Source organism: Passer domesticus, chromosome 4 (genome assembly GCF_036417665.1).
Source record: "Passer domesticus isolate bPasDom1 chromosome 4, bPasDom1.hap1, whole genome shotgun sequence".
In the NCBI taxonomy this organism is placed as follows: Eukaryota; Metazoa; Chordata; class Aves; order Passeriformes; family Passeridae; genus Passer; species Passer domesticus.
The window spans coordinates 71,297,508-71,322,886 of NC_087477.1; the positions used below are offsets into that span (position 1 = coordinate 71,297,508).

At 39.3% G+C, this 25,379-nt stretch overlaps 1 long non-coding RNA gene across 10 annotated transcripts in view; it reads left to right on the forward strand.

Moving 5' to 3' along the window:
* The window catches only part of LOC135299518 (uncharacterized), a 41,646-nt gene extending 16,649 nt beyond the window's left edge, over positions 1-24,997 (forward strand). For 3 of the 10 annotated variants that reach the window (XR_010361487.1, XR_010361493.1, XR_010361492.1), the window contains 5 exons: positions 1,199-3,730; positions 3,899-3,991; positions 6,857-7,054; positions 17,972-18,028; positions 20,902-24,997. This is a non-coding gene — a long non-coding RNA (uncharacterized LOC135299518). Of the gene's footprint in view, positions 1-1,198; positions 3,731-3,898; positions 3,992-6,856; positions 7,055-9,795; positions 12,961-17,971; positions 18,029-18,434; positions 19,013-20,898 lie in introns of those variants that run through there. The other 7 variants (XR_010361494.1, XR_010361488.1, XR_010361496.1 and 4 more) reach the window with 7 other exon arrangements.
* Positions 24,998-25,379: the final 382 nt, after the last annotated feature.

Consider the following 25,379-nt stretch of genomic DNA (forward strand, 5'->3'; position numbering starts at 1 on the left):
GATCATTTTCACTTAATAAAATCCAGCACTTCCAGTACAGTGGAACTTGCTTCTTTTTGCTGAGCCCTTACTTTTGCTGGAACAACTTTTCTTGTGACCACACAGTGAACCAGAGTTGAGAAAGGGTAGGAGTAACACTGCCAGAAAAAAAAAAAAGGAAAAAAAAATTAAAAATCAATTTTCAGTTGGATCAGTTCCCCACTCTGAGTCATTGTTCAGCTGTACAAACTCTCATGCTGGCACAATGGAAGGAGTGATAAAGGCATGGAATGGCCTGCCAGGGCTAGGGAAGAGGATGCTGCACAGTGAGAACAGCAGTGTTAGCACCAGCACTTGTTTCCCCAGCTTTTTGCAGCTGAAATTGTGGCCTGTGGTTCCTCATGAGTTTCACCTCAATTTCACACTGTACTGGGGCTGCTTTGGTACTGGCAATGGCATCTTCTCTTGGCTCTGCACTGCATGCACATGAATGAGCTCAGGAAGAGTGCAGCTGTGTGAGCAGTATCCTCCTCTGAAGGACCTGCATCCTGTGGCTTGGAAACCCTGACTAATACAACAGACACAGAATCTAGGACTAAGACTAGGACTAAACACAGAGGTTTCTGCTGAGAAGGTTCAGAAAAGCTACAGATTTTTTTTATTCTTTTTGTAGTTAGTATACAGAGTCCAGAGGTACCAGGAGTCATTTTCCAACTTCTATATTGTTTTGAGGTTTACTTGGTTGAGTTCTCTGTTTCACTTGTGTGAAGGGATAAATTTCAACAGGTATTCAGAATACCAAACAACATCTGGTTGTAGATTGGTTTTCATATGATGGAAAAGTCATTAAAAGCAGCCACTTGTGCTGAAAATATGACTTTAATCCTTATTGCAGTTGTTCTTTGAGAGAATTTTAGCTCATACTAGGAAAATTCTGCCTGTTACTGATCATTCAGCAATGTGTCCAAAAATACTTGTAAAAGTGATCTGGTAAGGAAATTTTTGTGAGTCATTAACTAAAATTTGTAATTTCACTATATTTCATTTTATACCCTAAATAGTAACTTAAAAAAAAAAGAAAAATAAAAAGAAAAATAATAACCTCTGCTTGTTGGATGTTTCCAATTAAATACGAACACGAGCACTTCTTGCCCATTTTCTGTTTGATGCATCATGTCAGACTGTGTTTTGGCCCTGAGTGCATTTTCCTGTTCTCCAGGCAAAGCAAGAATATTTCCAAATTCTTCTTTTTCAACTGGGAGTTCCCTTCCAAAGCTATTGAATTTGTGGATTGAGACATGAAGCAGAGATCCAGCAGCAAGAGGTACAGAATAGCACTGAGACTGTGAAGGAGAAGCTGTGCTGTGTCATGGGAGAGCCCATCACCAGCAAGGCAGAGCTTTGAAGAAAGCTCTGACAACTTTGCTGAGCTCCATCACACCCTCTGCAGCTGTCAAAGGTGAGCCTTGCTCAGTCTAAAGCAGCACAAGCAAAACACAGGGCACAGCTTAGTGCAGTGACCTGTCAAACTGAATGAGAGGAGATGTGCAAGAAGTAACTTGGGCTCCACTTGAGTTTTAAAGTTGGATTCCAGAGCCCACTGCAATTTCTCAGTGGTCTTTGGATTAACTGTACTTGTACTTCAGCATCAAAATATTTTGTTACACTTTCAGTAAACAACTTTACATTTTTTTTAGCTTGAGGAATGTCTGTGTCCTGATCTTATAGGCAGTTATTGCTCCAAGTTACTGATCCCATCTTGAGCAGCAGCCTCCAGCATTACAGTTCCCTTCTTTTTTGTGGTGAGGCCCATTTGACCTCATAGGGTGATGGCACTTCCCTGTAAATGAATTATAGACAGATCTAAACATCAGGGAAATCCAGTCTAGAGTCAGAGTATTGGCTTTATAATATCATAAATTATATTATAATAATATAATATGTTATTATAATATAATTGTACATTATACTGCCAGAAAATAACAGAAAATATCCATTTTTTTCACTCTGTGATTCTTATGTTGGCTTCCTGATGCGTAATAATCACCTGGTGACTTAATGCTTACCCCAAAGTACATGTTAGGAATTCCAGGTGGAGACTTTTGCATGTCCTTTCATCACATGCATACAAAAATCAATACTACATTCCTATTGTTTAATTTATTGCTGATCCATAATTTGATAATAATGTATAAAGCAATTTTAATTTTTGTTTTCAAATAAAAGCTGTCTTTTTCACCCATAATTATTTTCATTAAAATATATTATTTTGGCAAATATTCTAGATGTTCTGGACATGAGGATATGATTTTCAGAAAAAGGTTCACTTTGGTAGAAAGATATTTAATTTAAAATGTATACCTTTATTAATAATTGTGAAAGGCAATGGATATGAAAAAAATTATACTTAATATGAAAACATCTCCTCTTCAAAAAAAAAGGTACATTGAAAAAAATGCAACTTTTTTGGGGGACTACTTACTAAGTTTAAATTAAATTGCTAATTCACATTAATATATATTTGCCAAAGTAAAATGAAATTTTGAAAGTTTGAAAATACTGAAATGTACCATTTCAACAGTTCTTGAGCAATAATACTTCATGATTTTACATTGAAGTTATTTTATTTCTCTTTTAATTAGTATACATAGACTATATCTGAATAGTCATAATTAAAAAGAATAAAATTACTTATTTTTAATGCTGTGACCATAATAAATTTTTAAAGTATTTTATTTATGCATTTTGTTTTAATTTGTAGGACTTTCTGAGCAATCAGGAAGGGAATTTACTGAAAATCTTATAAAATAGAAATTTTATCTTCACTTTGATTCTAATATTTATCTTTTTATGCTACCACAGGGCTCAGAGGTCTGTCAAGTCCTGCACATGCACCCACCCTGGTGTGGTTGTGACATTTCAGCTTTGCAGTTGTTAACATACAGGCTAAAATATCCATATATTGATATATCTGCACTCACTCTGTCTGTAATGACTGTATTTAGGGACTCAGATATGAAGAAATGTGTCCATAAGCATGAAAGTTGAATCATGGAATCTCAGAATGGTTTGGGTTGGAAGGGACCTAGGGGGTGATCTAATTCCAAACCCCCTACTTTGGGAAGGGGCATCTTCCATTAGACCAAGTTGCTCAGTCCCATCCACCCTGGCCCTAAACACTTTAAATGCTCTTCCTTTTATAAGTATTCAGCTTATGATGACTTAGAAAACCCATATTTTTAGCTGTTGGACCACACTTCATGGTACTCTCTGCTGCTCTGTACAATTAATATTGTTACCACGCTTAACTTTGTTGAAAAGTTGATGACAGGCATTCAATTAGGTATAAAATAATGAAGCTTATTGTAAATGTTGAGAAAAATGCTGACTCTTAGCTGATGGGATAATGTGCTTTAGCTGTATATAGTAGAACTTTAATTAATCCAATTTTACATTGTTGGATTATTGTTCCCCCTATGAACTATGCCATCAAATAAGTGCTATAAGCAGTGCAATTCCAATTTTCTAAATGAATATTTTCATTTTTTTACAATGTTACTTTTAAATTATTTACTAGAAAAATAGAGACTCTGTAATAATCTCCAAGGTTTATAGTAAATCTAAGTTATAGTGAGGTTTGCATCTAAATGCTTCCTTGTTCAAAGCTAGAATGCAAAGGAGCACATGTTGCCAATCCCTAAGACTGCAGAGCAAGGAAGAGTCAATTACAACTTTCTGGTTGTTTCTCTATGTAAGTATCTTCTGTTTTAAGGCTCCTTAAAAGTTTTCCTTAGTCTTTTGCATAAACCTTATGACCTTCCCTGAAAATAAAGAGTATATTTGCTTTTCCAATTTAGGCAGCAGGGGTAAACTTATCTAAATAGGTACAAAACCTGATAATGCAGCTGCTGTTTTGCAGCCTTCTGAAGGGACATGAAGCAGACTACCTGTGCTGGGGAACCTGGAATCTGCAGGAGTGTGGGATCCTTGCTGGCAGTCTGACATTCCTGATGTGAGTGGGAAAACTCCAAATCCAGTTTTTCCTTCCTGTTTCTTATGATAGGACACATATGGCTGTGGCTGTACAGCTTTGGGCCATGAGCTCCTCACATGTTTTGTAGCATTCACAACTGTGTTGGGTCATTAAAATTAGCACTGGGATACCATGTTGTTAACACTGCTTTGGGGAGCACACTGGGTAGTGCTCAGCCTTACAAGCAAAGAATTCTGCAGCAATGTTTTGCTCCTAAAACCACCTACAAACAAGATTGTGCAGCAGTGTTTGCAAGAATACGAGTCTGTTCCAACATTTTAGTTATGTTTCATTTCTTGTGTTTTATGGATCAGTTAAGAAGGGTACAGTGAAAGAATCCAGAATAAAACAATCAAGCTGGGAAAATGGTCTGTACTGAAACATTTTTTTGTGTTTGGATATAGGATAGACCTTTTCTAGGCAAGAAAGAATAACACTAACACTGGAGGTTAAAATATGCTATGGGATGGTGATATTAAAGATTTTCTGTGAGGAAAAAAAAAGATATAAAAATATATATAGATTATACTTCATCAAGAAATCTGGAAGTTATCATGATTTAATAATGAAAGAGGAAAACTTGACACTGTGACCTAAAGGCCAAGAATTTACACTGACCTAAGGAAAAAAAAAATCACCTTTTCTTTCTCCCCCCCTGCAAGTGCAGAAATAGTGATTCTCCTGGGACAAAGCAAATGCCTCTGTCTCCATGTCCTTCTCTTCCCCATGCAGATCTGTGTTTTATGCATTCACTGGGCACCTCCACATCCTCTTCACTTCTCCACAACTTCTTGTACAAGATATGGCTGATTTGCCACACCAGCTGTGCCTGGCAGGAGAGAAGCCACAGCATCATGTTCAAAGCAGAATCCCATCCCAAAGTTTTCCTTGTCACTGCACATCACTGAAGCCTCTGCTGTGTCCTCACCTTGGCTGTGACATGTGTGTCTCCTGGTACATTATCCAGTCCGTCACTGGCTCATGTACCAGGACAGAAGAAATTTTAGCACTGAATAAAATTAATTTTTCAAGGCTAAGGTGCTAAATTCAGGACTTAGTAAAAATTGCCCATCTTGTGTCGGATTACAGCTTACAATGAAGATGCTGCAGCATCTATCTTAAATAGGTTGAGGAGTGTTTGGAAAAGTATGGAAGATTTTACTGGTATCTAGGATCACCTAAATATGGTGAAGACTTTGTAGCCTCCAGATTTTAGGTGTTTGGTGCCCAGGAGGGAGTCTAGCCTTCATGAACGCAGCATGTAACCTGCCCATGAAGTTTCTCTGAATAATCAGGCAGCTCCTACTTGAGTCACCAGGCTGTAGATGTGTTCTCTCTGACATCAGATGACTCTGACTGGAGTGTGCACATCAGTCCAGGAGCCACACAACCACTCCAGCAGGGCACAGGGCTTGAGCTAATAAAGCTTCTAGACAGCACCTCACAGAACAGGCAAAGCAAGGCCACATCTGCCTACAGCCAGCTGTTGGCTCAAGCTCTGAATGGATGGAACACTAAAGGAAAATTATGAGGTGAGGGAAAAGAGAGAAGAGGGAGGCACTACTTTCACCTTGCTCTGAAGTGTAAATACTCTGCTGAGTATATTAATTTTACTAAGCATAAAATTCTGTGCTTGCATTTATAGGGAAGTGATTAAAGATCCACATTTCAAAAATCAGTCCTGAGATAAGGGTTTGTTTTGGCTCAGAAGCCCCAGGCTTCTGTTTTGAAATGTGGCCAAATAAAGAAACACAAGTACCCCTCTGTTGATCTGCGCTGCAGTCAGCAAAGGATGCAAGATTAATGGGGCTGGAAATCAAGCACAAAAGGAATCCTCACCCTGTAATAATGGTTTGGGCACTCAGCAGGGATTAGAGAGACTTAGGTTCAGTGTTTGATGTTGTATAGTACTTGTATCCCTGGCTGAGTACTCATACTACTAGGCTGCTACACAGGGTGGAGGAGAGGCAGGAGTGGAAGCCACATATCTACCCTCATCTAATTTTGTTTTTAAATGAAATTATTTTATTGATGTCTGAGCCATTTATTCTGAGAACGTCTAAGAGATCAGGCCCTGTGTCTTCACAGAGTGAGAATTTATAGATCTGGTAATCAGTGAACTTAGCAGGATGGAAAAATGAAGATTTTTTTTTGATTGCGACTTTATTGTCAGGCACCTGAGTCCTGCTTCCATTCTGATTTACGTACCTAAGTCCTTTAATGGAGTTTTTTTGTCTTGGTTTGGGTTTTTCTTTTAATCATTGTTCCAAATTAATTAAATTATAGAAATTAAGTTTTTGACCAATTCATTTGGAAGGCTGTGTTCATGGAAGCATTGGTCAGATTTCAAATGCCATATTACATAAAAGCAACAGAATCTTTTGGGAAATGAACACTAAGAGGAACAAAATAACTTTTTAGCTGCTTTTGGACTCAGCTATTGAATAATTTCTTTCAGAGGCTCAAAGGAAGGAGGTTTTGGGCTTTGCATCTGTACCCAGTGTATGTTGAATTCAACCTTTATACTAACTGGTGTAAATCAGGAGCTGTTCCAGTGAAATCAGTAGTTACACAATTGTAAAATCAGTTAGTGATCATAGTCTGGCTATACAGACCTGTGGCATTAATCAGTTTTAAAGATCTGGTCCCTAAGTACTTAATTTCTAGGAAACAGCACAATGTGACATTACAAGGATCCTATTTAGAGACACACACTCTGTAGATCAAAGCAGGAACTACTGGAAATGCTTTCTGAAGGTATGTGTAACTATAAAATGTTTTGAGTGGCTGCCAGTATTTTGTAATCAGTGTTGTAAAGTTTTGTGATACTCTTGATGTCTGCAGATGTTATGTGGCCCGTGGCACAGAGCTGATGTTCTGAATTACCAATTATATACCTAATGGAGCCCTGAGAACTAACTCCTGCCCTCCTCTGGGTACTGAGGCAGTCTTTAAACACTGGCAAAGGACTGATGCTATAAATAAAACTCTGTCTCCATAGCGACAGGCAGCTCAGTGCTCAGCTTTCAACACTTTAAAAAGGTAATTACTGTCTTTTTTCTTTATATTTTTCTATTCTTGGTTTATAACAGCAGTAATAACCTCCTGAGTTGGGCATTTCCTGGCAATTAATGACTGACAGTGTTAAGAACACTTGGCTTTACCTCAAGCCCTCAAATCCTCCAGCCGGTCATTAACTGCCAGGAAATGCCCTTCCCTGTAGTCATTATTGCTTAATTATGTAAACCTGGATTAGAAATTTAATTAGATTACTTTAACATTCTCTTATTCTCCCTCCACTTTCTTTGTCCATGTCCCAAGCACCAGTATTTGCCACAGTTGTTAGCTGGCACTGCTGATGTTTACTGCAAAATAGTGCCAGTATAGCCAAGGCTACACAAAGTCTCTGTGAAACAAGACTGATTCCCTTTTTAGGCCCTAGTTGATAGAATTAATCTACATACCTGTTTGTGAATAATACATTAGATTAGGTTAGAAAGAACCTCCAAGTCCAATCTGGTATTGCTTTTCGGTGGTGGCCAAGAAAAGTTCCCATTGGGAACTCTCCAGTTTGATGAATGAAGGAGAGTTTGTGATGGAGGACAATGAATCTCTGCCTTAGCTTCCCAACTCCAACTGTGCCTGCTAAAAGAAAGGATGTTCCAGGTATAGCTACGTGTTTCCCATTTCTCTTAAGTGCCCAAGCATGGAACTGCTGTAGGCAAGTGCCTAAAGACAGGATTAGTGGCTCTGGCTCATTTCTAACCAGACAACTGGTCAAGCTACTTTGCCAGATCTGTGTCCTTCATCTGAACTTGGGGCCAAGGTTTAGCTAAATAATAGCTGATGCAGCATCCAAAGAAAGGTGCCAAAGGTCTCCCTATTTAACAAGACCTTTGTTTATTAATTGTTAAATATCTCCTGCATGGCACAGTTGCTGTAATACTGACCCCATCATGCTACAAACAAGTTGCATTACCTCTGTAGCCTCAGGGCCACTGACCCATGTCAATATTTGCACCACATTATTGTCACCATCATCAGTGTCTCACCATTACATCAATAAAATCACCTGTCTATATTCTTATTTTAGTCCCAGAATATTAGTTGGCTAGCAAACAGAAATAAATACAAATATTTGCCATTCTCTTGTCTTTGAATGAACTAGTAGCCAACCCCTAAAAACTGTAGTTGTGATTCTGGGAGATCTTCTGAAGTATTAATTTGCTTCTGACTTCCATGCAGGCTATATGGCACCATTTTAATATTAGAACCCCTTCCCCTTTTTAAAGAGTCTAAAATTTTATAGAAAGTCCATTGAAATGCATATCCATTGGAAAGGTTAACTATGGATGGTAGATCCAAAACTTTTGCTTATTCTTTTAACTGAGCTATCAAATGATATTTCTTTTTGCGTAACATATTATAGTCACAGGGCTGTGTATATTTGTATCCTGAAATCTTTTGGTGGTAACTAACTAAATAAATAAAGGTAAGGCCTGACTATTGTACAGGTAGAGAAGCCTTTTACTCCTTAGTAAAAGAGGTAGACAAGGAAACTGATTTCTTTCTGCCTTTTTAAAAACACATTAAAAGTGGAAAATGTGGTGTAAAATGGACTCCTAGTCCTTTACGTTTATGCTAGTGAAGAAATGAGACAAGTGCCCAAAGCTGAATTCTTGCTGTTTGTGATGGTGTTGTTTTAGTTTGTGTTCTCTGCCCACCCCTGCTTTTCTCCAAACCTGACCCGCAGAGACCTAAAGCTGTGCTGGAGAGGAACCCCATTCAGGTGCACAAAGCCAGGGACTCTCCATCCAGCTACTCTGGGAAAGCAATATAGAAAATAACAGTGGCTTTAAGGGAGCTCTTGTGCAATTCACTTATGGTCACAGTGAATTGATTCAATCTATGTTATTAAGTTAAAATATATGAAATAAATAAAGAAGTATCCCTTCTTTTCTTAAGGTAGGGTGAACCGAGGTTGGAGATAAAATCTGGAACATGATAGATGTTTTGTTCATGTTTTGGCTCTACTGGTTACCTGATGCTTCAGTTCTGTGCCTCATTTTCCCAAGTATATGATTGCAGTTTCTTCCTGTGTAACAGTGATGTTGGTGTGTCCTGACAGATAGCACTAAATATACATTAATTGCAGAAATCTGACCTAATTGCAGAAATCTGACCTAAACTCAGCTAAAGGGATAAGAAGGCAGAGAAAAACCTCACTTATTTTACACACCAAGAGGCAATGCTTCATAATCAGCAATAGTTGAGGAGTTGACACCTTAGAAATAAAAGTTCATCTTCTTCTTATCTTCATTGCAATGGAGTACATTTTTTGCAACTTGAAAGTTTGCTAAAGCATCAGCACAAAACTGTGTAGTAACCCTTCTTATTATGTCTTTTATATACTTTATCTTAGTTATTAAAGAAAACATAAATCCTTGCACTTTAATTAGTGTATTTTGTGAAGCTTGAGTGGCTAAGAGTGTTCAGTAAACAGAAGGAAACTTAATAGTTAATACTAACAGGTCATTGCCAGGCATATCAGACTAGACAGACAAATTCAATTGCTAATGAGATTGCTAGTCTAACTTGCCACTTCAGAATTTAGAGTGAATAGCAAAGAATAGGGCTACAAGAAAAAGCTCTCTCTGAAATGTATTACAGAAAATAAAGGTTTCTTGATAAATAACATTGACAGGGAAAAAAGTTCTAAATATTCAGAAATAGTTTTGCTGTCTATAGTGAAAGACTACTTTTCTTCCTGTTTCCCGGGACAGGTTTTGAGTTCAATGGGAGCAAAGCATTGTTGATTTAGCAAGGATTACAAGACTGATCCTCACATTACACAACTGACTTTATCCACCTCAGGAATCACTTCAGACTCTCTGTTTCTGTGAGATTCAGTGATGAATCAAAAGGCTATTAACTGCTGTAATTTATATAATCTACCTCTCTTGTGCTGCAAAAAATGCATTCAGATAAGACTATTTAATCATTTCTTTGCACAGAGAAGTATTGCCAGCATAAATTATATTGCTTTAGCTGAGTTGATATTGCACCAATTAAACACATTCATGCTGTTGTGGCAATGTCCACAGCTCAATCCTTTCATTGCAGACAAGGTGTCTGAGCCCTGCTGGCACTTCTCAGAGTTCATTGTGCTGTGGATAGTTTTTGTGATATACTGTGGGATACCTCCCTGTGTCTGAAGCGACGATGGTTGCAGTGCCTACTTGCTAATCTAAATCCATTTTTGGAATGTTATTCTGCTTCCAAGTTGTCCTTCACTTGCATGCATGAAACACAGAAGAGCACAATACTTGTCCTTTATCTCACAGGAAATTGAACTCCTTCATCAGAAGGCCGAAATGTTCCTGGGTAGACTAATTTCTCAATTACTCTTGAGATTCTGATCATTTTAAAAATTTAAATTTTTGTTCTTCTTTGATTCCTTTGATGTTTGATGTTCTCCACTGGCAAGCCCAGGTGCAGCCACAATGAAGGCATGGAGCCTGGTTTCATGCCCTCTCCATCAAGTGACATGGAGTGTATTTCCTAACATGTGGAGCTAACCACAGAGCAGCAAGAGATCTGGGACAGCTTCTTCAACTTTGCTCATAAATCTCTGTCTTTTATACTTCAGAAGAAAATTGGGAAAATATTTTATAGGGTCTAATTTTTAAAAAAAGTTAAGTAACACTTTGAGAAAATTGTTTATTTTTCTTATTTTCACTAGAAAAGAGCAGACAGATTTTTGCAGTAGTTTATATGTGTTTTTCATCATATTTTCATGGAAATGTTATTTTGTTTGTAGTTTTAGGGTTGTTTGGGGTTTGGGTTTTTTTTTCTGAAAACACCTCTAATTCATGGAAAGCATGTAACAGACATGGAATCTACAGTTTAAGCAATCACCTTGAACTGCCAGAAAAGATTCAGGAGTAATACTGACCTCTGTGTCTCTGAAATAAAAGAAAGCTTCCTATCTGTTGCCCTCCCTTTCAGCGTGAAGGAAGTTTTCTGTAAGACTGGAGAATGAATGGCTCCTTGCAGGAGTGCAGCGTGTGAGCAGGGCTGTGTGCTCCCACAGGCAGGCACCGAGGGACAGAGCCTGCCATGAATGGGGAGGGAGCAGCAATGAGCCAGCTGATTCAACTGATAGGAGCCAAACAGTGCTGTGCAGCCTTTGATGAGTGTCAGAGGTCACCTCCATACAGCTCCCCAAGTCCCCAGGACACACAACCTTGCTGACCTAGTCACTGGATCAGACAAGAGCATTGTGACTTCATCAGCAAGCAACAACCCAACAGATTTAGGTAACTGATAGACTGCCAAGCAATTCTGTAAAAAGAAGCAAAGCAGAAGCTGCTTGTTGAGAAGAAAAAACTTGGGAGGAGAGAGAAAGAAAGGGTTTCAAAAATGTATTTTTCTTTGTCTTGACACCAGTACCATGATGTATGAGACACTCAGGGTAAACACCATTGACATAAAGATACTTAAGCTCCTGCAAATGGTTGAGGTCTGTACTAGTGCTAATTCTTCATCTGCTAAAGAATTTATGGAATTTCAGGTATTTCTTTAGCTGTCTGGGGGGTTTCAGTATTTACATACCATTTTTAAATGAATGAGATATCAACTTAAAAATATAGTCAGCTGCATTGTAGGCACTCTCCCATCCTTTTATCCTTATTTTGTAGGGCTGGTTTGCTCTGTTTTTGGCAGCATGTTGCAAAAGAGACAAAAATCTACATCCAAGCAAATATTTTGAGATGTGGCAGCTTAGATTGCTAAAGCAATATGTCTCTAATGTTATAGCAATGTGCCAAGCTACTAAATTTCATCAGTCAGAATGGTTAGTTATTTTGAACCCAAAATTATTGTGGCTACACTGCTTTTTTGTATGACACCTATGCATAGCATGAACACTCCTTAAGACTTCAGTTAGTAACCTTGGTGTATGAGCCTTCCTGTGTGTGTGTGCCACATTCGAGGAAGTATTCAGCTGTTTGGGCTGGTTTTGGCATGACCACAATAATAAATAAATCTGATATCAGAAGTTCAGTTTGGTAAAAGTGATAGAAAAGCAACATCAATTCACCTTAAACACTACATCCAACTCTGGGTTGATTTTTGGGATTGGGATTTTTCAGGCAGGAGAAGAGAAGGTTTTGGGGTGTCCTAATTGCAGCCTTTCAGTGCCTGAAGGAAACCTACAAGAGAGATGGAGAGGGACTTTTTAAAAGAGCATGTAGTGACAGAACAAGGGGGAGTGGCTTCAAACTGAATGAGAGTAGGTTTAGATTAGATATTGGCAGGAAATTCTTCACTGTGAGAGTGGTGAGACAGTAGAACATGTTGTCCAGGGAGGCTGAGGTTGTGGATGCCCCACCCCTGGAAGTGTTCAAGTCCAGGTTGGATGAGGCTCTGAGAAACCTGGCCCAGTGAAAGGTGTTTCTGCCCACAGCAGTGGGGTTGGAACAAAGTGATCTTTCAGGTCCCTTCCAAACCAGGCCATCCTATGATTCTGTGGTCCTTACTTTTTTTAGAAGCAGCTGGTATATTTCACTGAGCTGTACTGTATATAGATAAAAATGGCTATGTGAGATGTCCTAGGGTGTTCAAGACTCTCACATAAAGCTGGCAGGTATAACATGGGACCTGTGTGGACTCACACCCACTCAGGTGGCACGAGCTAACTCTCTCTCCCATGTGAGCTGACATGCTGCAAAACAAATGTGAGGTGAAGGCCATTTAGGCAGGTTTGAGTCTTGCTGAAAGGTAACACAATGACGAGAAGCAGGACTTATTTGCTGGGACACAGGATTGAGCTGACACATCTGAACAGCTTCCAGAGTGCAGCTGGCTCACCTGCCAGCCCAGCTGGCAGTTGTTAGCACGTGGCAATGTGGCCGGAGCCCAAGAGGAAAAGATCAGCCCAGGCTCTGCTTCACCTTGTGTGTTGTCACCAGAATGATGTTCATGTGGCAGATTGTGGCCGTGAGCGAGCCAGGAGGAACTGGAGTTGCAAAACCTCAGCTGGAGTTTGTAAGGGTCTGTAGCAAAAAAGCAGAAATTCTGATATATAAATGAAGAATGGCTAAAACAGGCTTGGAAAGAAAATGAATGTGATCCTTTTTACATGTGCTCTTTGTAATATAAGACACCATGTAAAAGGAAAATATGAAAAGTGTTACAAGTGAAATTAAATGTACAGATGAGATACAGGACTTACCCTGCACAGTCCTTCCATTCACCATCACAGATAAAGTAATTTTTCAGGAGCTTATGTGGTGTGCTTAGTTAAACAAATTTCCTTAGAGACATAACTGACTGTTTTTAAGCTGGGCACTCACAGTAACAATTACCTGCGTTCTCAATGTCCATGAGCCTCAATAAACAGCCTATGGATTTATGTCTTAGTGAGAACCAACCTATTAGTTTCAGCCATAAATCTCATGTGCCTTGTGTGCAAAGTGAATTTTAATAAAAATCATATAAGGAGCCAGACTTGCTAGGCAGGGTTTCACATGGCTGCCAACATTTGAAAACAATTAATAGAGACCTTTTGGGGGAGGGTAAACAGAACCATGTCTTTAGCTCCTGTTGAAATACAGTGGACTCAGTGAACTTGCCTGAAGGACAGAATAGAGAGGGATTTTTTTTTTTCCATTAAAAAAATGAAAAAAGAAATGGAGGCCATCACTTCTAAATAAGGGGAGATGAATGGAAAGGGTCATTCCTCTGAGTCTGCAATTCTTATCCGCTCTGACACCCTGCTGCCAGGGAAATTACAGTAAGTATCTTAAAATTAAGAGCAAAATAAAATAAACATCCATTTGTACTCCCTGGTCTGAAAATAGATTCCTGCCCCTGGTGAGCAGAGCTGGTGTATGTGTTCAGTTTCCAAACCCTTGCTTTTGGTGCTCCTTGTGCATTCCCTGTCTGAGTGCACAGGACATGTCTTGTCGAGCAGAGTGCAGAAGACAAAGCTAAGAGCCACTGCTCATTTTTATTCTGGTGGTCATGTTGGTTTTATAAGCAAATACTTCAGGCATAGAAAAATAAATTTGAAAAGTTCAAAGATAAAAGGTTAGGGCCCAAGTTTCAGATGCTTTGTACTGTCTCCACAGTGGTGAGGGCGGAAAGGTTGCTCCAAAGGGGAGGCCAGGGATTTCTGTAACACACAAGGAGCCTCCCAGGGTCTTGGTGTTGTGTCTGCCCAGGCTGTGCAGGACTAGTTCAGCTGGTGTAAATTAACCCAGCTCACAGGCTATAATATACTGCTATAATATACTGAGGAGTGGATGCCTTATCACCAGGCTGGTGAAGGAGCCCAGGATTGAAAGGTACTGTTTATACCGAGTTTAACCAAATACAGCTGAGGGCAGGACACTTCGTGTATAACACCAATAAATATGTAGACTTGGTCCAGGTAGGGAACTCTGGTGGTGATAAGGGAATAGCTACACTCTACCTGGCTGCTTTTCAGAAACATGTGACATATGTTTTGAGTTACTGACATGGCATATACCAGTGCTACATATATACTGTGTATACTGTGCTGTTATTCACATACTCATGTTTAATCCAGGCTGGGATGGTTATAATGAAAATAACCTTATAATTGCAGATAGAGTCAATCTATTCCCTTTGGAAGTTTTTGATGGAAGAAAGTGATTGGCATTGGTTTTATGGCAAATTTTCTCAAGCAGTCAAGGTGTGGGTCCCCTTATTCTTATGTATCATTCATATATACATATATCATTCACATATACATATATAATTCATATATACTTATATCCTTCACATATACTTATATTTTTCATATGTACATTTACTCTGAAACATGGGTAAATTATTCAGGACTAGAAAGTTTAAACCCAAACAGATTGAATTTCATCCAGTTTCATGTCCAAACACTGAGAGGTAAATTCAGCTAACATGCCACTGCATCTGCAGGTCTTGGTAGTCAAAATCTGCCTTGAGTTTAGGTAGTCCCACCCAGAATATGGTAGGAAAGAACAAGCTGTTTTGTTCCCCAGATAACTCTTCTGCCATACTTTCCTGTTCTTCAGGAATGGGAGAGGACATTTGGTTGATTTTATATTTTCAAATAGTTGCAATGAAGGTGTCTTCACATCTTAAAACAGTTTGAGGATTAATTTGACATGCACAGAAAATTTGCACCCCTTCTAGGAAGTATTAAACAATAGCTTCTGCCTTCAGATCTGGATACACTTAGCTGATTTGAATTGTTTCTTGACAAGTGTATGTAGCAAAGCTCAGCCTGGACTGCAGTAATGTATTGGTGGACAGTGGGAGCAGAATGGTCAAGAGCAATAAGAAAGTTTGAGAGTTGAGCATTGAATCTAATTTGTGCCTCAGTACACAGTTTGCTCAGTTCTGTAGCATATCCCTCAAGGCTATTGAAAGGTTGATCAAGAAAAAAGAGAGGTCTTTCCATCTACTTCTGTGGTCTTTTGGACTTCAGAGTCTTTTATTGTATTGCAGTAAATGCTCAGGTATGAGCTGAGACAACCTTCATTTTTTTTGCCTCTGGAGATTCTAGGGAGACTGCTCAAATTACCCAAGAGAGTTGTGGTAGTGTATTGTTTTCTTGGATTTAACTTTGTGTAATTACATACAGGTAATCCTGGTTTATTTCTGTTATCCCTTAATTGAGCTATAAGACTTTTTTAAGCTTAAAAAATGCCGCAGGCATTTTAGGAGCTCTAAATGAAAATGCAACAAACTGAAAAAAACCCTCCCAAGTTAATGCTATTGACCGATAATCTGCCAAATTTAATTGCAAAAGAAGCATGGTTTTTTAAAATTACAAAATCCCACAGAGATCCTTCAAAACACCTATGTGGATTTTATTATTTTTTGTTCCAACTGCCCTGAGGCTCTGTGTCTTTATTTTCTCACTCTCAGCCTGCGGTATGCTTTTTATGACTAAAGTATCAAGACCCTGCAAACAGAGGTTCATAACAGAAACCCTGGTAGATCTTTAGCTGCATGGGTGGGCACAGCTCTAGCTATAATGTCTTTAGAAGTCTTACCTTGTCACTGCTGTAACAGTGACACCTGTTAGCAGTGCTGCTGCAGTCTCTCCCTGGTTCCATTAAAAACCTCTCTTTTCATGAGTTCATTTCTTGCTGAATGAGTTTCCTCACAGCTGAAACTTGGCTGAAAGAAACTTTGCCTGGGAACAATTATTATTAATATTCTTATATAAATTCCCTTTTAAAAATCTTTCTGCTATTTCTAAATTAAAAGAGAAAGATATTTGTAGGGTTCAGATGCCTTCTCCCTGTGTGTACAACCAGGTCTGATGGTTCTACTTAGAGTTAGATGCCAGCCAGAAATGACCAGATCTGATTGTCCTGTGGGTGACACGGCACAAAACCACCAAACTGCTGTCAAGGGGTGATGACAAACTGCATGGAAGATCTTGTGCTCTTGTCTACTTAGATAATCCCAGTTCCTAGAAAGAGTGCAGACCTTAGCCCAGGGTTTTTGGAAATAATATATCCAGGAATGTAAAGGCTGAGGGAAGAAAGAGCACAACAGCAGCAGGTTGACCACCTCAGAAACAAGCTGTGTACACTGAGTTTTCAGAGGAGAATAACTTCAAGCAACCCTTGTAACTTCAAGTAGGTGACTTCAAGGACTGTAACTTCTGCTGTGGTGCCCACCAGGAACACCCCTGCTTTCACTGCATGGGTTACACCAGCAGGGCCAAGGACAAAGCGTGTGCTGCTTTCCCATCACACATTACTCAAGGGTTGCTGATCTGTTTTCCCCCTGCTGTTCCCACACATCCTTATCAGACGCTGAGTTTCCAGGAGCTCTCTTCTCCCGCCAAAGCACTGATTTCCTTTCCTGCCCCTGCACTCAGCACTGGAAAGTGCTGCCTTGTTCCCTGATTCCCCAGCTTGCTTGTTCCCTGGCTGCATATGCTGGTGACAAAATTCCTGCATCCAGCATTTCTCATGCTCTTATTGAAGGAAGGTATTCTCACTTTTCCTTCCAAAAAGTTGGGCAGGTGAAGATAGTCATATTCAGTTGGTGATTGATGTAGAGTGTTTGGGAGTATTTGGGAAAGCAGTATCTTCTCCTTCTGTTACAATAATTTTGAACTACACAATATACATGATGCTGAAATATTTAGCAACAGTGACGTGCTCTTCATTCCAGACAGGAAGCAATATGTAAATTAGAAGATTCCTACAAATCCACAAGGGCAGGGTCCCCACCAAGGAATTTTGGACAAAGATACTTTGCTGAAATAAAAAATAACCTCTGTTTGAACCGGGGTATGCAAAGAAAATCTCTGACCTTGTCTTTTTTACATACAGGATTTGGTTAGTAAATAGATCTTGGGAGGATGTGGGTGAATTTTACCCTTTTTGAACAGCACAAGCATAATTTTTAATTTTTTTCATTAAGAAGACCAGCAGCCTTGCACTTTTACAGCAGTGGATATGACCATTTTCTCAACAGTATTTCAGTTTATAGATTTTCTGGTCCGTAGCTACTGGACATGCTTTTGTCTCTGACCCATCTTTCCTTGATGCAGATGCACCATCAGGCACAGCTTTAGCTCTCACTGGGCAGGAGCAGGGGTGATCATTTGGTTGCTTGGGCAGGGAATGTGGAGCAGCTTGTGAGCTGTACCCCCCTCCCAAACCCACTCTGTGACCAGGGATCCCTGCCCTGGGTGCCCTGGGCACATGTCCAGAGCATACTCTAACACAGTGTGTCACGCTGGGACCCTGCCTGCCTGGCCAAGGAGAGGTCTTAGAACACACAAAGAATGGAATTCTCCCATCACCTCCTCACATCCAAACTATGGACCTACAGCACCCCAACTCGCCCCTCAGCAGTGAGAATCTCACTTTTCTTTCCTTTGATTTTCCTTCTCGCCGCTAAAATGCTGTGCGTTGAGTGCAGCCTTTGAGAAAAGAAGGAAACTCAGTTTTCCTGGTTTTCATCTTGACAATAAAAAAGGTGAGTATTACTTGAATTTTTTATCCCATATTCTTTCCCATCCTCCTTCACCCTCCCTGTTCACTGTTCACTGAAAAATAGAAAAAACTGAAAACCAAAACAAAGAACTAGCAGGCTGGCCTCACCTCCCATGTGCCTTTTCAAATAAGCTGCTTCTCTGCCTTTGTTTTCCCACTGCTAAAATGAAGATTATGTATGTCATGGGACAAATTGTAGTCTACATCCAGAGGACTTTGCTGATGTTTGCCAGCTGATGTCCTGGTCCCAAGGTAAATTGGGTATAACCATTTTCTTGAAGGAAAAGGGCTGAATCCTTCAGTGCTGCCTAGAAGAATGATCGGCTTTATATAAAATCTCTACCAAATGGGGTCCTCTTCCTCTTACCCAGACATTTCTCCTGCTTCAGACACTTCTCCTGTTCCAGTGTTAAGGATATGGACTTCCTCAGACATGCTGATTTACAGTTCAGTCTGCTGAAGGAGAGGAATCAGCCCCAGAGACCTCAGATTATGCTATTTTTAACCACCAACAATTAGATGTTATGCAGTTAACTAACAACAGGGTGGAAAAAACTAAGAGGAATTGTAAATATATCCTAATAATCGTATTGGAGCATAGGATTTATAATTACTAAATGTGTGATAACTGCTTCCTAAATGCCCATGCTCTTTAAACAACCTAATTTATAATTTAAAAAGCTGACAACTCTTAAAGTGTTTTATTTTATCTTGTCTGAAATAATTGAAGAGTAAGTTATTGAAAACCTTTATTTTTCATTAGCCTTAAATTCAACTACAATTAATGTGCCCAATTTGATTATAAACTGCACAAATTAAACAATAAAGAGCTGTCTAATGAGAAATTAATTATGAGGAACAGAAGAGGAGCTGGGCTGGATAAAAGCAATAAGTTATGGCCTATGGCAGGATGTGTCAGGTTTTAAAGGAGACAAAGGGCTTTTTCCTCAATGTGTGCCAGTGCTGATAGGGCTCATCACAGATCAGTAGATCCAGAAGCCATAACAGCACGGTAATTGAAACTGCCAAAATCAATAGTGCTGACAACCTTAATTAAATTAAATATGTCTCTGATGAGCTCAAACAGCATGGCAGCGGACCACTTGACCCTTTCTCGGAGCCCCAGTTGATAGAGTGCAGCATGCAGGATGATGGATTTCACCCCGAGGACCACTGGGGCCCTGGCGCTACTGTCGGAAATTGCTGCGAGAGCGGCGGTGTCCCCAGAGCAACTGGGCTGGGACCGAAGTGCAGCCCCGAGTTTGTCGCCTGCCCTGGCTTCTGCTTTGCCCAGAAAGCACAGGGACTACTTTGCTGAGCACAGCCTGGGGAACTTTGTCATCCTGTCAGCTCTCTGCTCTCCTCCCAGCAGAAATAACAGTTTTGTTTGCTAAACAGGCAAACAACTTCCATCGCAGCTGGCTGGCTGAGAAGTGGTTCTGACTTTTTATTACAAGCAGCATAGTCAGGAGACCCACTCAGAACTGAGTCTGATTCAGCCTGGGTTTCTAAGTTTTATCTTTTAAAATTAAGAGATTGGGCTGATATATCCTGGAATTATCCAAAAGATCATCATGGGATTCTAAGAGAGAAAAAAAAAGAACTATAAATGGGCAGGAAACAAAGAAAAATTCTTGCTGCTCAAACCACAGGGCTGGAATCTCAGTTCAGCTGTACAGTCAGCAGTTGTTTTTCTCACTAGGAAATTGCATGAGTAAATATTTTTGAAGAGTGCTGTTCTCTTGACCATGTAGTGCTCACTTCCTAAACAACATGAAATAATTGTACCTTTAAGTTTTCAAAATGTTTATGTCAGCATTAACAAACTGTTCCTTCATTATAAGCCTGTCAAAGATCAGAGGCTTAGATTATTGAAGTAGATTCCTTTCAAATGCTGAAGTTGTTGCTGTGACAACTGGGGGAGAGAAGAGATTGTTTGAGGTGGACAAACTGTGGGTTTTCCATACCAAAAGGTTTTAAATAATCCGCCTCCCTGTTTAGAAAAAATACCTCAGTCACAGTAAACACCCTCCAGCTAAGCACAAAGGTCTCAGAAAGGTAGAACATTACATCTAAAAACCTACAGGTTTAAATCATGCTGTTGAGGTGCATATATATAAATTACACTAATCTTAAATAACTGCGATCCACAAATTGTAGTTCTGTTCCATGTATAACATTTTATGAAAGACACCTATTCAATATATATTGGAGCATTGCTACTCTGCTAGGAACTTCGGGCAGAAATTTATGATACTGGAAAAATTATCCAAAAGACGATATCCTTGAATCACGAGCAGGCCCTCCCTCCCTCGCAGTGCCGTTTATGGCGTTGCTAATTTAAATGTGGTTCTGTGTCAGGAAAACTGGTTTATAGCAGTCTCTAATCCAGCCTTGAAAACTTCATAATCCGCTGCATAAGAAAGCAGTTTGCAGGGAGTGGGGAGGATTTTGGAACTCTCAGTGCTTTTTTCCCCCTTCTTCCCTTTTTTTTTTTTCAGTTGCTCTCCTTCCCCTTCTTCTTTTTGCTCCCTTTTCCATTCCTCCTCCCCTTAACCTTCCATTCCCCTTTCTTTTTTTGACTTGAAGTTAAATAAAAATAAAAATTGCCTTTTAATGTTCTAAGTACTGTGTATTGTTTTCATTATTATTAGTGGAGAATTATGACACTGTTGGGGTCAGATAGATGCCAAACTCCCCATAAAAATCTGTAGGGGCTGGTGCAAATTCTGCCTTTGAAAGATATTTGCCTTTCAGTGACAGCATCAAACAACAACAAATTATTAGTAAAAAATATATATTAGTTACATTATCAGTAGTAAAAAATGCTTTTACTCTAATTTCTCCTTAAAGCAGGATGAAGAACCTTTATGCCTATGATGGAGCTGTTAATATTGCTGGGTAGTGAATGGAGAAAAGGGCTTCTGGAGCAAAAGGGACTTCCCAGAGCGAAAACTTCTCACGTAAAGAACTAGAAGAATTGCATCCCTAGAACAGCAGAATGGAAAACAGAATTTTTCCAATGGTTTGACAACCCAAGAAGCTGCTCACCCTCAGCACAGAGCCAGTGTGAGGCCCAAAAGCCACTGAAGCACAGCTCCTGCTTGTGTGTCTCTGTCACCCTCCACAGCAGGGTTGTTTTTCTGGCCAGCTGACTGATTATCTGCTGTTGCCTGAAATGTACTGCCAGCTCCGTCCAGTCCCTTAGAGCTCTCTCCATCTTCTGTCTTTTCCTTGTTTAACTCTCTTTTTACCTCTTTTTTCCTGCTGTACCTGAGCTCCAACAGATGCTTTTCCCCCACCATTCCAGTGGTGAGTGTAGCTTTAGGGGTGCTGTTGGGCTGCAGCATGGCAGTGGGATGTGGGGGAGCCAGCACAACCACTCATTCCCCAGTGTTGCTGGTGTTAGAAGCCAACAGTCTTTTACTGCCTGAAAAACAATTTACTGAGCCTGCACACACTGGGATACTGTGCTTTTGTCACACTGATAATGCCTGGGAGGAGGGCGAGGAGCTGAGCTCAACTGTGTATTTTCATGTGAGTCCTTCTGCAAGGACCCCTGAGGCTTGGTGGGAAGAGCAGAAGGATTGTGTCCCATGCTCCAGCATGATCCCTGTTTCACCTGATCCCACCATGTCAGTGAGCTGCCTCAGCAACCCCTCCCTTGGACACTGTGAGAGGATGGTAAATGGGAATAGAAGGTTGTTGGATATTTCTGGAAGGATTCATGATGTTAATGAAAGTCTCAAAGCTTGGATCGGAGAGCACTATCAAATTTGCCTTTTTCTGGAAAATCTGAGGTGACAGAACATGAACTCAAACTTCAATACTTGAGGTTTTGTTCTTTTAGTATCTCTTGACCAGTACATCTGCAGCAAGCCAAACATTCAAGCTCACTCTAGTTGGGAAAACAGTTTGAAATAAGTGATTCTTAATCTGCTTATTCAAGATAGAGATACACTCTGGAGCCAAACTTTTCTCAATGTTCTGTTATTTTTGGCCAACCATACTATGTCTCTCTAATCTTAAAGAACCCAAAGCATTTATTTGTTGCCAAAGAAACACTTTATGTTTAGGACAGATCTGTTTAGCTGCAGGCACCTTCGTCATTCAGTTTTCAACCCTCAGTTCTGTCTGTGGCAGCTGACCTCAGAGTGACAATGGAGGCTGGCCCTTGCCACCAAGACTGGAGCATAGAAACCCTCTTCTTGAAAGCAAAAAAGAAGAGCAGCATAAGGGTTTTGAATCGACTTTCAGTTTGCACATTCTACTAATAATTTGGTCTTTATCTCTTGCATTGTTCTCTGTACTCTGAAGCTTCAGAATTATCTTGACTGATGTGTCTGAGCCAGTGTTGTGTCACCAGCCTTTGCATTGGGGAAGAAAACTATGATAGCAAGACAGATAGCTCGGAAAGAGCAATTTGTATAAGGAGGAGAGTCACATTGATCATGTCATAACATCACTACCAGTTACATGGACACTTCAGCTCCAAGTAGAAAAGATTCATTTCCACAAAAGAGCCTTGGCTTGAATAGCCTAAGAGAGTGAAAGCCATGCAAAGTAATTTCCAAGAAGTAAAGTTTCAAGGAAAAAGAAAGGAAAGAATAAAACATTAAGGAATGTATGGAATATTTTCTATATAGTGTATGTTGGGGTGGGTTTTCTGGGTGGCTGGAAAAGGAGACACTGTAAGGATTGTAGCTCCAGGTCATGGTACTAACACAAGTGCAGGTGTATTGCTGCACACCTGCTTTCTTAAATACTCCAGTTGCAGCTGGCCTTGCCAAAGTCACTTCATGGTCCCCAAAACTCATCTCTGCCTTGATATCAGCAAAATCTGAGCAATACCTGGCAGCTGCTCTTAGCTTTACTGATTTCAACCACCATGTGTTGGCTGTATTTACCTTACCCATGAGTCTGATATCTAATTGTATCTAGTCTATGTTCTACTCTTCCATATTCTATGTTCTGCTTGTACAGGCCCAGATTTCTGAGCTACTGAGTTTCAATCAGAGCCTTTTATATGCAGGCAGTGTTTAGATGTATTCATGTTTTGGGTGCAGCTGCACGAAAAGGGAAAACTTCTGTACTGGGCCTGATCTTCAAATATGATGATCCATTAGCATTCTACTCTGAGCAAAATATGGTGTGAAATACCAGCTTTAGGTGCTGAAGGCAAATTGTGTAGTTGGAAAGGTGATCTCACAGTCTTACACAGCTGAAAGATGTGCTTCTGTATCACACACTGGATGCCATCAGGCTGAATCCTTTTTCAGTGTAGTCACAACTCTTTTGCACACTTCTAATAGTTTGCATTCCTTTTGTGCATCAATATTAACAAAGAGGGTTTTTCCTGAAAAAAAAATCATATTTGCTATATTTTGTTGAAGAATACTATACTATTTTGTTGAAGAATATATTATTTATTGTTTTGTTGCATAATGATGGAATGCACAATTTTTTTCCAAGGGTCGGAAATGAATTTTTTTTAATACTTCTTCCTTTTCTGCTTTGAAATTGTTAAATAGAAGTGGCAGGAGTATTAATGGTCTTCTGCTAGTGCTAAGATATGCTTTTGTTTCACTGTCTCTAAATTAAGCTTGTTATTGTCTTTAGTTTTGTCTGGATATAGACACGGTGAAATAACGTCACTTTTGTCCTTTCATTTACTTTGATTTAAATTCTAGAAACTTTTGAGGCCTTGATACTATCTTTTGACAAAACAGAAATGTAATGAACTGTGAATGCCCTAAAGCACAGACCTTCAAAATTTAGAATAACAAGAGTTCACACTGAAGGACATTTTATTGCCTTATTATTATACTATTACGGGAAATAGTCTTAGGAGAAATGGGAATATTAAGAAATTATTGTTCATTTGAGTCATAGGTCAAATCAGGGACCTTATTGCAAATGCATAGAAATTATCTTTACAGCTTCTAGAAGGTTAGATGGAGTTCAAGGCCAAGCATTCATACAAGTAAGAAAGGTCAAATTATACATATGATAATACTTGGTGACAACAAAGCCAAAGGTCAAGTCTGAGGCATTATTGTGGCACATACAGAGAAAATTACCATTCAGATATCATATGGCATTCCTGCCGGCTCCAGGGCCAGATTCTCATCTTGGTTCTGCTGTTGCAAAACGAAAGATTCCAGTAAAGCACCTGTGCATTTGAAAGACTGGGTTTATTCTTGAATATTTAGCTTTAGTTCAATGAAGTCTCCAGTAGAGAAAGTAAACAAGTTCCCCGTGCTATTTTGCCATTTCCATATTTTAAGATGTGTAAACTTCAATAGATAAATTGGCTCCATGGATTTCTGCTTTGTTATTGCAATATTTATGTGTCCTGAATTCCTAGACAAAAAATAACCAAAGCACAGTCTTGCAAAACTTATATAGTGAAATGGGAGTTACAAGAAAGTGAAGAAATTATTATTTACTTTTTGTTGCACATTTTAGTAAATTGCTTTTTTTAGATGTGAAGAGGTTTTTGTCTGCTATCAGCATGAAACTTTTAAGTATAGTCATTTTGAAAAGGTTTAATTTAGAGTTTGCTGTCTTGGATAAGTGAAAGAATGAATGAATGAATGAATGAATGAATGAATGAATGAATGAATGATTTTTCAAATAATATGTTTTTCTAAGTTGCTTACAATCCCTTGAAAATGGCCTACTTAAATTGTAGAATATAAGGAAAAATAATCAGCTTTTAAAGCAAACTTTTTTTTTGTTGCTGTAAAAGTGTTGTGTCGACACAGATCAAATAAAATGGTTTTCCCCAAATCAACAGGAGAAAAATGTTACTGATCCACACTTATGCATCAGAGAAATGACTGTTTGGATCATACTCAAGCAGTGGGATAACCTGTATATTTACTCTAATACACTGTTCTTGGTAATTGGAAGCAATATAACATTATCTCTATTGATACAGCTAATAAAGACCCAGATCTGTAATACAAGGAAAAAATTATCTCTGTGTGTTTCTTCTTTTTCACCATGTTCTGTATATGGTACCAGAATGTAAAAGTTTAATAATGGTAATAATACAATGTAAAGAAATGTTTCTGTTAAACAGAAATGGATTTCATACTAATCAGCTCATCATTTCTTCAAATGTATTTCTCATTAAACTGGGCAAAGCTTCAATCAGAGTTAAAGACAGAAAAATTCTATTGGAAGACAAATGTGGCATTTTACTCCATGCCTGTTTGAGTGTAAACCCTTACCATTTAAAATTGCTACACAAGGCTGAATTTTTAGAATTACTAAAGAAATAATGTCTGCTATATACTGCATGGGGAAAAACTGTGGATGCAGAAAAA